We start from the raw sequence: 13,681 nt of genomic DNA, 5'->3' as shown, positions 1-13,681 counted from the left end.
CCTGGAGAGAATAGAATGGAATGGAATTAAATAGAACTGATCTGAATAGAATAGAACTGAATGGAATAAAAAAAGAATAGAACTGAATAGAATAATATATTGTCCCGCATGGAGAAAATTCTTCCCACAGTCTTGTACAGACAAATGATCCCACCCTTAGGCCTACACACCCATCACATCCATAGTGTCTCAGTGAGAAAGCCAGACAGACAAACAGACAGACAGACAGACAGACAGACAGACAGACAGACGCAATAGACTGGTACCTATGGCCTAAGGACAGTCTCTCTTAGCATTAGTGTAATGGGATCAAGGTCGTCAGAGGCTTTGATAAAGGATTTGTGGACTTGGGTCACTAGGCTGTTGATTTCAAAATATTTCAGAGATAATGCAACTCTGCAAATCTTTAACTGTCTGAGATGATACACCAGGCTATAACATTTCTGCATAATGAGCTAGGTCAAACTCAGAGTCTATGCTTTATTTCAGTCAAGACTTTTTCAGTTAATGAGATGTCATCATTGTCTTTATATAGATGAGTTGTCTTAGGGTTGAGTCACTCAGTCGGTGTGTGAAGATGTCTGTTCAGACAGTCACCACAATGAAAAACAGGAAAATTACTGGACTCATAACAACCACGTGTATAGGCTTTTTTTTTTTTACAGGGAAAAAAGATAGTTTTGTAATGGGGAGGTGCCAACTGGGAGCCCCAGTCTGAGGGTAAATGGAAGACAGAACAGGGAAGATTCCAAATGTTTTTGTTGAAGAATATAGTGTCCTCAAACCCTTTAGTATTTTTTTTGAAGCTATTGTAAAATTAAACATTGATTTCAACAAAGAACGGTATGTGGTTATCTATGACAAATAGCCTAACTTTCCCCCAGCTGTAGTTCAAATCAGCTCCAGGGGGCAAGGAAAGTTCTTGGCTTCTTCTGTTTACCAGATCCCACATTTCCTGTTTGACTGCCTTATGTATTTCCTCAGTTCCTGTGCCATGAGCTCTTAGATCCTGCTCATTGTAAGTGGCTATTTTCCTGCTCGCATGGTGGGTTCGGTTTCTCCCTTCCTGCCCCGCGCTGTAACTGATCTTCACGAGATCCTTTGCGGGAGGACATCACTCTCTCCTTCTCTCAACTCTTTACTCTGTTGAATGAATATTAAAAATGAGCCTGAAATGATGCGCGCAGCAAATAGGCCTATTCTTCTTTGCGTTAATCAAGTGGACATTCACTCTCTGTTCAGATTCCAAATTGGATGTGCATCGATTTCGGTAAGTTTAGGCGTGGCAGTGTATATTATTTCTCTTACGAATATGAGCGCTCTTGAAAGGGTTAGAGATTACATTGTTTTTCAAACAAATATTTTATAACTTGTTGGCTACCCAAGTTGGCTACCCAATGAACCTATTAAAATCTATTTATTAATGTATGCAAAACAATGCTTTCTCATCAGAGTACATTCCAGGGTGGTAAAATGATTCATGAATAGACTAGTTGCCTACAATAGGCATATTATAAAAAGTTGTGTTGTCTTCATTCATTTTCCTCAGGCTATACCACACGATCTGATGTCCAGAGAGTAAAAGAACTCTGCTCATGTGATTCTTATTTATTTGATTTAGGTCATAAGGTGACAGTCAATGAGTCAAGTCATGAGATCCTCCTCTTCCCGTCTGTCAAGTTTCTCTTCTAAAGATTCTTTATGGAATCCGAGTAGGTAAGACCCTCTCAATTCTGTTGGTACTAGCCTTCATGTGAAACCGTGTATCACATGATAATATTCAGAGACTATTCTCTTGATACTTTGTATCTAAAAGCATTCAGTCCAAAACATGTTGGGGTATTTCTAGTTTAGTAACCTGTGTAAATGGACCTGGAGCCTTGCCTATCTGATTAAACACTTCTATTCACTGACAATGTTTTTTCTCAAGGTTGGAGCGCCAAAATGAGAACATTCCAATGATTCCATACAGCAGGGTTGCATGTACTTAATTTTATCACCTGCAGGACACACACTTGTAGCACCAGAGAATAAAATCCCTATTATGGGCAATGGAAGTTACCATCAATGTGAATGGATATGTTTTCAGATCTAGCACAGTAACACATTTAAGAGATCTGATAAATATAATAACAATTGTCCAGTAAGTAAGCTACAAAGTACACCATTGAGGTTTTTCAGTCAGATAAATTATGTTTTAATGCATTTCTTTAGGCTCCAATTAATATAAACTATTGTGCATGTTAATAAATAAGCTAATTTTATTTAAATAAAGAACACAGTAGTACAGTCAATTGGTATTTCTAAATCTATATATATAATTGGTAAATATCAGTTGCTATCGGCTATTATGATCATAAATAATAATGTCTAGGCTTATGCTCCGGATGCTTGGAATTTTATATCTTGCCTACATTTTCATTTTCACGTCGCATATTATTCGATGACTCAGTAGAGCCCCATTAAAAAATGACATAGGTCGGAAATGAAATAGCAGTAGAGTTTTTACTGCGGACTGTCTCTGGGTATTATGTCGGAGATCATGGACATGCGCAGAGTTCTTCCTCGTTTGTCCCCATCATCCGAGGTGGGTGGGTGAGCGAGAGGGTGAGCGAGAGAGCGGGGGAGAGGAGAGTGGTTGTGAATGTCAAAACTGCGTTCTGCATTAAAAATAGAACTGAAAGAAGATAAGAAAAACGAAACGAAATCCTGCAATTTGAGAGAGCACGGATTATGATAGATTACATACAAATATTTCTGATTGTAGAAAGTATTATCGGCAAAAGCCTATCTTAATGAACATCCGCAAAAACGTTATGATGGAATCCGCTATTCTATTTTACAGCAAGGCAGCATAGGACAGTAATTAAGCGTTTGTGTTTTGGTAATTTAAGCAAGGGATACGGGCGAGGGGAGAAGAGAGGAGGGGGGCGAAATTGTGTCCATTCCCTTTTCCCTTGGGGACAGTGAAGTCATAGGAGAGAACCAACCAAGTAATTCGAGAAGAGACGCGTCTTTGTCATTTCGATTCTATCTCTAGTTTGTAAACTATCAGTTTTCGATCCAGTCCCTGAGTTAGACATCTCGTACTTTTCCTCGCCAGTTGTTTTTTCATGATTTAGGATTTTCTCAACAATTCTTGCAATCCTCTTCTGGGCAATTCCCTGCTGAAGGATGCCGGATCAAATATCGGTGTCCGAGTTTCTCTCCGAGACAACAGAGGATTACAATTCTCCTACCACGTCCAGCTTCACGACCCGCCTGCAGAGCTGTAGGAACACAGTCAACGTTCTGGAAGAGGTAAGGCCACATCATGTTAACATTGAGTCAGCCATAGCTGCAGATGGAATTACGTGCAACTTCGTGCAAGAGCGACCATTGCGCATTGATGAATCATGACACCACGGAGATGACATAGCTGCAATAGCCATAGGCTACCCAAATTGTACAATTTATGGAAATAGCCTATCCTAAACTCCATTTAGTAGTAGCAGGGGCCTGAGCCACTCATTAAAATAGACTCTGCATCTACGTTGGCGTGTCCAAATGCCCATGCCCAAAGTTGTACTGTATTCTGTATAATAACCTCAGAAAGTGTCCTTCACAGACAGCACTGTTCTGATGTGCAAACAATACAAAAACAACATTTCTGTGATAAGCATTCCACCATGGCAAAGTTAGATTGTGATGGCTTGGAATTACTCTGTTTACATGCCGATTATTATCATTATAAACTGCCTGCTATCAATTGTAATTATTGGAAACTTTGTAACACTTATGCTTCCATTTGCACAAGTTGACATAAAAGCCAAGGGTCATGTGATAATACAAATCTGTTTAATAGGGTTGGGCATATCCAGATGTTCATACCTTAATGCCGTTCCTGTACCGTACAGGGGTACACGATATTACCGGCAGTGAACACAAGGGGCGCAATTATTATTATTATTATATATATATTTTTTTTAAGTACAAAACAAATTTAGTCAGCAGGGATCTTGATCCAGGAGGGGATCGATTGTCTCTGCTATAACCAAGAAGATTGATCTCGCAAGCGAGCCACTTAGCTAGCAAGTTAACAAACCAAATGGATAGCTGGATTGTTAACTTATGGTTAGTTATAAGCAGTGGCTAAGCATCCCCCCTGAACTTTAGGTGCCCCAAACCCAATAAAAAAAAGATATATATGTGGAATATATATATATATATTTTTTTACGGTATTGAATTTCTGTATTTCAAAATTCCCCGATATACGGTATATACGGTATACCACTGAAGCCTAGTTTACTGTCCTTGACAAGCTTGTAGAATCAGTTAGTTCTGTCTCTGCCCTACCCCGGCCTACTAGAAGCAAAACAGCCTATATCCAGTTAATATGTATCCTATTTTTTCAAAGCCTAATCATGTGATGTGAACATGCTCTGTATAACACACACTGTCAAAGAACTGTGCTGAGTTACAATGTTACAACATACAATAATGGTATCCAAAGTATCAGCATAAATGTTGTTTTGCGTTTTTGTAGTGTAGTGATGATGTCATGATAGTCTTCTGTGGTTTGCTCATGCTGAAGCCTATATTAATTCAGTGCAGTTCGATGAAGCTAGTTTTGCTCCTACTGCTGCTGGCTGGTGTTGCCAGGCAGAGGGGGGAGGGTTGGATATGATAGAGGAGAGTAGAGTATCCAGGCTGTAGCAGCGGAGTGTGTTGGCTGTCTCCACAAAGAGTGGGGGTGGGGACGGATGGAGCAGCAAACCCTCCAGCCTCCAGCCACTCACTGAAAGATATTGGCATTTACAGTGATTCCGAATTGGAATGGCTCCACACATATAGCGTTAACATCAGCCTGATTCTGAACCTCAGCATGTTTTGATAGTACAACTGCAGCCTCCTCTTTCAATCGCAATTAGTGATGGAAGAGCTTGCACGCATGCATGTATGGCCTACACACACACACACACACACACACACACACACACACACACACACACACACACACACACACACACACACACACACACACACACACACACACCACGTCTGATTAGCAAGGTGAGTGTAATCAGGTGAGACAGGTGGAGACCATGGGGAGCCATGCATCCCCATACTACCCCCATCTGCGTTGTCTTTGCCTTTAGGAAATGGGGCAACAAAGAAGGCCAGCAGCATGCACCTTTGCCATTCCCTATTAAAACCAACACAATCTCATTTTTTGATGAATAAAACAGCGATGAAGTCAATGTTGCATCTCTTTAAGTCACTGGTTCAATGTTCTCACAAAGTGTATATAAATAGTAGCCATGGCAGATAATCAATGCTGATAATCATTGCTCTCCCAATCGATTCTATATCACAGTGTCAGTGGTCTCATCCTCAATTTCCAACGTGTAGCAAGAGAGAGAACAGAGAAGTTTTATAGATTCAGTATTTGAATCCATTGCATTTTGCCACTCCTTCAAGCCAGGAAACAGCAGACTGTCATATACACTACAGCCAGGCTTGTTGAGAACTAAGACAAATGCTAGGATGTTGCTGCATCCTCTGAAAACAAGGCTAAAGAAACACCCTAAAGTAATCAAGAGAACTTAGGTTTCAATTAAATAACATATAAGACAATCTCTGTTTATTGTTTCTCACCCAATAGTGATAGCAATGTTATTATCAGTGACCTCAAGTTAACAAAGTCCTCCACATAGAAAGAGCCATAGTAAATGGAATATACAGTATACAGTACGCTTAGATGGAAAGTTGATAGTACATTTTTTTTTTCATTTCACCTTTATTTAACCAGGTAGGCAAGTTGAGAACAAGTTCTCATTTACAATTGCGACCTGGCCAAGATAAAGCAAAGCAGTTCGACAACATACAACAACACAGAGTTACACATGGAGTAAACAACATACAGTCAAAAAATACAGTAGAAAAAAAATAAGATTATATACAATGTGAGCAAATGCACAGATGTACGAAATGGTTGACAAATGATCCTTTTCTCTTAGAATGGCTGGTCATGGGCAATGTGTCATAGCATTTAGAAGTTCCAAATGTCTCTCCCCGAAGGTTTATAATACAATAATAGAAAAATCTGTAAAACAGAACCGGACTCATGTTTATTCTCCACACGGTGCACATTTTTTTCGTTTAGTGTAACAAGGAAAGGCTCGCGTCATGAATCACCTTTCTGGCACTGTGCCTTCCAGTTCAGAGAGAGAGAGACTGCAGCGCAAACGAAAAACATCTGTTGGATGGGCCGCCATGTGCTCCCTGCCCGAGCTGTAGCGGTAGCCACTCTTAAATCCTAGTCCGGATCACATGACGGGAACTAAAGAGCAAAACACCACGTCAGGGTCCTGCACTGGGATACGACATCCACCTTCCAGGTGGCATTCCTCCTCACACACTTTATGGATCTCCAACTCTGTAAAAGTTATATAGTATTCCAGGACTCCTGCAGCATTGCCATGACCTCTGACAATAATTAGGGTGAAAAAGGTTGGTCATGTAGTATTTGAAGAGAAACAACCAAAGACATTAAAGTATTAAAGTTGGCCTGTTTGTTATTGTCTATATTTTCAACATAACCAGTGAGGAAAATTGGGAGGCCATTCTCTCATCTCTCTCTTCTCAGAAATGGTAAAGAAGGCCCCTAATAACCTCTTCCCATCTTCATTCACTTTGTTTGAGTGCAGAGCCGTTAGAAAGCCATACCCCAAGACTTACCGCTCCTGTACTCACTAGACACCTTCTTCCAAGGTCTCCAAGTAATTTCCTCATTATGTTGATGAGGTAAATTATGCAAAGGTTCAGGGTGAATATTTCATGGTGTAACCTGAGAGGGGAGAGCTGACCTGCAAGTAGAGGAGAACAGTCGTCAGCCTCCCTCCTCAGGCTTCTAAACACACAGTCATCTAAAGGTGCAGAGAGGGAGAGCTGCAGCGACATACAAACTTCTTACTCCAACTCCACGCCTGAATTATTTATGGGTGGCTGCTTGGAGAGACAAAGAGGTTCACGATTCCCCCCTCATTCCAGCACTGACCTTATTAACACAACCCAGTTCGCCCAGTCACAACAGGGAAAAGCTCCCTTACATGTTTACTGTTTATGTTTGGATCAGTGCTAAAAAGAAATATGGAAAACAATGAACAGCGAGATGGGCAAGATAGATGGCTAATAATAACCAGAGCCGCGTTCTTAGGTGCCGTCTTGGATAACAGGAAGTGACATCATTATGGTGTTGGGGGGCAGTAATGGAAGCTTGTTGGGTTAATTCACACCTATGCCCAATAATACATGAGGAATGTTCTAAAGAATGGTTAGACGATATTCATTCTCATCTGCAATTCAATTCCCTGAAAGGTTCAGAGAAATGTGTGGAGAAGGACTTCATGTGCAGACAGGGTTCGTTAAGCTTCCCTCCCTTTCTTAGGGAAATCGTAAGAAGATTTCTGCAGCTTTTTCCAATGAGAAACTTGAAGTTCCAACTTATCCTGATCTTGGCATCTTTGACCTCTATTCTCATCCGATGCAATGTGGAAATTTGGGTAATATTTGGTTGAGACAAATGTTCCCTCTAAGCTGCGCGCAATACGCGCAGCTCCCCGGGACTGCCGGGCAGAAGAAATATCAGCCTGCACAGAGAAGCACAAGATTGAACTTTACTCAACTTTATAGTTTTCCCCTTTAGTTAACACTATCAACTTTTCCCTCTACTGTGCGAATTGTGATCGAATCAAGGCAATATTAGCCACTTTCAATGCAACATGCCGAAACAAAAGAAACTATGCATTGGAGTAGGATTCTATTGCATTGACAGGCATGACTCAGGCCCATACTCTACACAGACCAGTGCGCCATAACCAATCAGAGCTGCCGTATTCCTATATGCAAATAGTCCATTTCCATATATGGATCTGTGCCATTCACTTTGAACTGGACTGTGTTTACAGCAGGACTAGTTGCGAGTTGATGTGCTTTTTTTGAGATCACAGCAAGAGCTGCATGTACACGACCATTCAAAAGTTTGGGGTCACTTAGAAATGTCCTTGTTTTTGAAAGAAAAGCACATTTTGGGGCCATTAAAATAACATCAAATTGATCAGAAATACAGTGTAGACATTGTTAATGTTGTAAATGACTATTGTAGCCAGAAATGGCAGATTTTTTTATGGAATATCTACATAGGCGTACAAAGGCCCATTATCAGCAACCATCACTCCTGTGTTCCAATGGCACGTTGTGTGAGCTACGTGCCAAGTAATCCAAGTTGATCATTTTAAAAGGCTAATTGATCATTAGAAAACCCTTTTGCAATTATGTTAGCACAGCTGAAAACTGTTGTTCTGATTAAAGAAGCAATAAAACTGGCCTTGTTTAGACTAGTTGAGTATATGGAGCATCAGCATTTGTGGGTTCGATTACAGGCACAAAATGGCCAGAAACAAATAACTTTCTTCTGAAACTCGTCAGTCTATTCTTGTTCTGAGAAATGGCCAGAAACAAATAACTTTTGTTCTTTGTTTCTGGCTAGTGGGAGGCCCCAGTGCACAGCTGAAGAGGAGTGGGAGGCCCCAGTGCACAACTGAGCAAGAGGACAAGTACATTAGAGTGTCTAGTTTAAGAAACAGACGCCTCACAAGTCCTCAACTGGCAGCTTCTTAAATAGTACCCGCAAAACACCAGTCTCAACGTCAACAATGAAGAGACGACTCCGGGATGCTGGCCTTCGAGGCAGAGTTGCAAAGAAAAAGCCATATCTCAGACTGGCCAATAAGAAGAAAAGATTAAGATGGGCAAAAGAACACAGACACTGGACAGAGGAACTTTGCTTAGAAGGCCAGCATCCCGGAGTCGCCTCTTCACTGTTGACGTCGAGACTGGTGCTTTGCGGGTACTATTTAATGAAGCTGCCAGTTGAGGACTTGTGAGGCGTCTGTTTCTCAAACTAGACACTCTAATGTACTTGTCCTCTTGCTCAGTTGTGCACTGGGGCCTCCCACTCCTCTTCAGCTGTGCACTGGGGCCTCCCACTAGCCAGAAACAAAGAACAAAAGTTATTTGTTTCTGGCCATTTTGAGCCTGTAATCGAACCCACATATGCTGATGCTCCAGATTCTCAACTAGTCTAAAGAAGGCCAGTTTTATTGCTTCTTTAATTAGCACAACAGTTTTCAGCTGTGCTAACATAATTGCAAAAGGGTTTTCTAATGATTTAATTAGCCTTTTAAAATGATAAACTTGGATTAGCTAGCACAACGTGCCATTGGAACACAGGAGTGATGGTTGCTGATAATGGGCCTCTGTACGCCTATGTAGATATTCCATAAAAAATCTGTGTACAACATTAACAATGTCTACACTGTATTTCTAATCAATTTGATGTTATTTAATGGACAAAAAAAATGTTTTGTTTTTTTTCAAAAACAAGGACATCTCTAAGTGATCCCAAACTTTTGAATGGTAGTGTATATGTTTACCCCCAAAATATACAGGGGATTGGAAATAATGAAGACAATTACATTGATGGAATCTACAATCTATATGCAATATCAAAGTTGATCCACCCCCCAAAAAATGTAAATAAAATAAAAAGAGCTTCACCTCTATGCGCTCAAATGTGATCAGACAAACACACAAGCACAGGATACATAAAATCGAAAGACATACATCTTGAAGGTGAGCCAAGTACAAGACTGATGACACTGGTGAAATGTTATATCATCACGATGAGCATGAATGTGTTGAGTGGCGGTCAAAGTGGCAGACTGCTACAAAGTCCAGTTGTATTTGAACCAGCTATTGGAAGTGTCTTTATAGCTGGTGTTTACTAAGACCAGGGTGACGATAGCGTGGCTTAGGGATGGGCATTTGAAATTATTTCACTATTCGAATATCATACATTTTTTTCTGTTATCCGGATAGTCTAAATGCATGGTAAAGAAAAAAAATATATATATATTTTTTAACATCAATGTGAACTTGCACGCACAACTCAGGAGAGGCGGTGCACTCTGCTTGTTGTTTCAGGGTGGGGGAGGGACCGGTGTGTCACAGGAGGGAGAGAGACAGAGAGGCCCATTGTAAATACAACCCATATTTATGTTTATTTATTTTCCCTCTTGTACTTTCACTATTTCCAACACTGTATATATATACATAATATGACATTTGAAATGTCTCTATTCCTTTGGAACTTCTGTTAGTGTAATGTTTACTGTTCATTTTTATTGTTTATTCCACTTTTGTTTATTGTCTATTTCACTTGCTTTGGCAATGTTAACATATGTTTCCCATGCCAATAAATCCCTTGAATTGAATTGAATTGAGAGAAAGTAGCCAAACCAACTCGCGTAAGTTAGACAAAGTTGTTTCTGCTATAGGTTATCTAGCATCTCATCTGGTAGTGTCTGTCTTGACTGCATCAAATTAATGTAAAGAAGCTAGCTAGCTAGCGACACTAGCCAGCTAAGTTAGGTAGCCAGCTAGCTAGCGAGTCTAATTGAGGTTATTTTGCTTTGCTCCCAGTGTCCTTGTCTACAACAACTCAATTGATATTAAACAACAGCCTACCTGTTGATTGATCATTGAAGCCTACTCCTTATTTAGCCAATTTAATTCCGTAATTGTTATTCCATTTGCATTGATTAGACATCTCCCACTTCACTTGCTACACGTGGAGGCTCTGACGGTGGTGCTGCTTTGATTGACCGACAATAACAAGCTACACACGTGAAAAGTGTGTAGGCTACATCTGTTTTTATGAGGCTCACTCATAAAAACTGTCATAAAACTGTTGTTTTATTAAAATGTTTAATTGCATGGTCTATCCGATTCTCCGTTCATTCACTTTAAAGACATTAATCCATTGCTACATAATGTATATAGCAATGTCACATAGATAATATTCATTACATTTTAGACAATGCCTTTTCATTAAAATAGGCCTATATATATATATATATATATATATATATATATATATATATATATATATATATATATATATATATATATATATTTTAATGCATACTCTTGCAAGTAATTGAATACTAACGTCCGTTCGGATATTCTAATATTCTAATAACTGTGCCCATCCCTAATGTGGCTCAAACAAGCTTCAGTAAGTCAATTACAAGGCCACCAAAGTGGTTAGACTTTGACAAGAGAATATGCCTCTACAACTGAAAATGTTGTGTTCCCCATTTGTCAAAAAATGGGGCACGATTCTAACAGGAAGGGCGGAGAACAGATTTCATTGGCAGGACATGAGTGAACATCCCTTTCTCTGGCCTGGAGCTGGGGGAAGCCTGAACTTTCCGAGTCAGGACAAGGGAAATAGGCGGATGTAACATTTCCAAAAGTAACTGAGGTCAGACTATCTCACATAGAAAGATTTAAGGCAGCTTTTGTGTCCTAGCCTGCCTCAGGTGTTGGCCAGAGAGGGAGGCAGGGCAGAGAAGGGAACATGTGTTGAGTAAAGGCTGAAGAGGGTGGCTGCTCAGCTGTGTTGAGTGTGGTCAGGCTATGGAGGAGGACTATGAGGCTGGTTCCAGGTTTCAACACTGGCTCAAATCAGTTGTTGATAGGACTTAGACAAGTTGTAAATGCAACAAGTACTGATATTGTATCATATAATAGCACTCACAGCTATAAAAACAGATACTAAATAATCTGAGACATTTATGGTCTGTTTACATATATTTTAGAGGCTATTTATACAGAAATGGGTATAAAAACTGTATAAACAGTATTTATAATTATATGACAATTATTTACATCTTTCATGGAAAACATTCACCACGGAGCTATCCGCAAAAGGCTGAATTGCCTGTCCATGGCCAAGAGAAGCAAAGGTTTCCTCTTCAACACCCACTGTCCACATCAACCCAGTAACCTCAATGAATGACAGTCACAAAGTTCATGATTAAACATGAACTCTGTTCACTAGATATGGGCTATGCTTGCCTACTCTCACTCTGTCACCTGAATAAAATGGAGAGCAGGTCAATTTGAGAGTTGCTTGACGTTCCCTTTAAGAAAACTTGACCAAAATGTCAATCACTAACTGAAGTAGCATAGGGTACGAGGCAATTCCTTTTGTGTAACTGAAACAATTTTCAAGTGCAAGACCTCTTAAGCTAAATTAATTCTCTGTTCGTTCACTTCAAAGACATTAATCCAAAATAAATATTTTAGAGACGCAGTACAAACAGCCACCTCTCATTGAACTACCTTCTTTGTTATCAACCTTCAAGCCAACTTATTGATTTATAACACCATCATAAGGGAGGAAAATAGTCTGAAAACATTGAAACTGTCACAAAAATATCTAATAATCTCTCTCACCAATGTGATGTAGGTCAGCAATGAGGCCTGAGGGTATGAGTACAGTAAGCCGAACTCCAATTCCACCAGTAACACAAACAAACCATTCAACTGAAAGTAACAATTGTATTATTAATCTTGCTCTTATCTGATCAGTGATTGGCTGATATCTCTACCACTACCACCTCAGCTTCCTGCCCTCAAACCACAAGCAGTAAATCCAAAGGCATCTGGCTGTGAGAGCCAAGGAATGAGCCGCTCACCCCGCTTCGATAAAACACACAATCAGAAGTAGCGTATTATTTCTAGTCCCTAAGTATTTTCGTTCCATTCCACACCACATGGACCTGAACCTTACCAGAGTCACAGCCTAGATTCCTGCGCTTTACAGTATTCCTTGACGTTTTCTAAGGACATGTATAAAGTTTCACAGTTTATGGCATTCCGTCGGTGAAAGAGCCGCTATTCCAAAACCACAAGTGTATACATTATCACTGGCCACGGTGATATCCACACACTTGAGCAGTAGGAAATACCGAACAGGGATATTTTTACTGAGTATCTCCTCACTCTTTCCTCTCAACCTCAGACATGATGGCCTCCCTTCTACTGCATGATAATGTCACATTCAGGAGATAGTCATGTCTGAAGTAGTATCGGTGTATCCGAGAACAGTCCTCTTAGACAACATCATGTTAATGTTGTAAGATTTCCTCTCACTGTTGTTATCAACTGTCCTAAGCCAGTGTTAAGGCAGTTCCAGGGGGGCAGAGTGACCTCTGTAGGCACTAGGGAAACCTTGCCGTGCTGAGGGAGCCAGCTTGTGTAACTCCACATCTGAGCCAACAAGCCATCTCCTGGCAGGCATGTTCAGCACTTCAGATGAAACGCTATATCAAATGCCTAGCTGACAACATACACACAACCGCATGCATGCACACACACACCGGGGCTCAACACCATGGTCTCCTCTTAAAGCAGAGAATCAGCGTTGGAGTGTTTACCCCTCAGGCCAGAAGAAGAGCATCCATTAGTGTCAACGCTGCCTTCCCCAACCCCCAGGCCTTGACTCTCACACTCCTAGAGGAAAGCCATTGACCCCAGCACTCATAAACTCATAGAGAAAAGGAGGGGCTTGTTGTAAATGAAGGAAAAGAAAATACAGATTTAGGGTTCTTTTGTTTCAATACGGGTTCAGACACTGGCCGAATCCAAGCGTCCCATTGCCAATTTGCCACGCCTCAGGACGAAGACGTGTTGTGACCCGGTTAGGACACCAACACACCCTTTCCAAACCTGCTTAAAGAAATCCTCCAGCGATATTTAGAATCTATCTGTGGTGTGTCTCTTTCACAG

At 40.5% G+C, this 13,681-nt stretch overlaps 1 pseudogene; it reads left to right on the top strand.

Annotated features, from left to right (window-relative positions):
- Positions 1–995: 995 nt before the first annotated feature.
- LOC115154750 (arf-GAP with SH3 domain, ANK repeat and PH domain-containing protein 1-like) overlaps positions 996–13,681 on the top strand; it is an 81,323-nt pseudogene continuing 68,637 nt past the window's right edge.

Source organism: Salmo trutta, chromosome 2, assembly GCF_901001165.1.
Source record: "Salmo trutta chromosome 2, fSalTru1.1, whole genome shotgun sequence".
Lineage (NCBI taxonomy): Eukaryota > Metazoa > Chordata > Actinopteri > Salmoniformes > Salmonidae > Salmo > Salmo trutta.
Note: the sequence above shows the minus strand (reverse complement) of the source record. Positions and strands in the feature narration are given on the sequence as shown.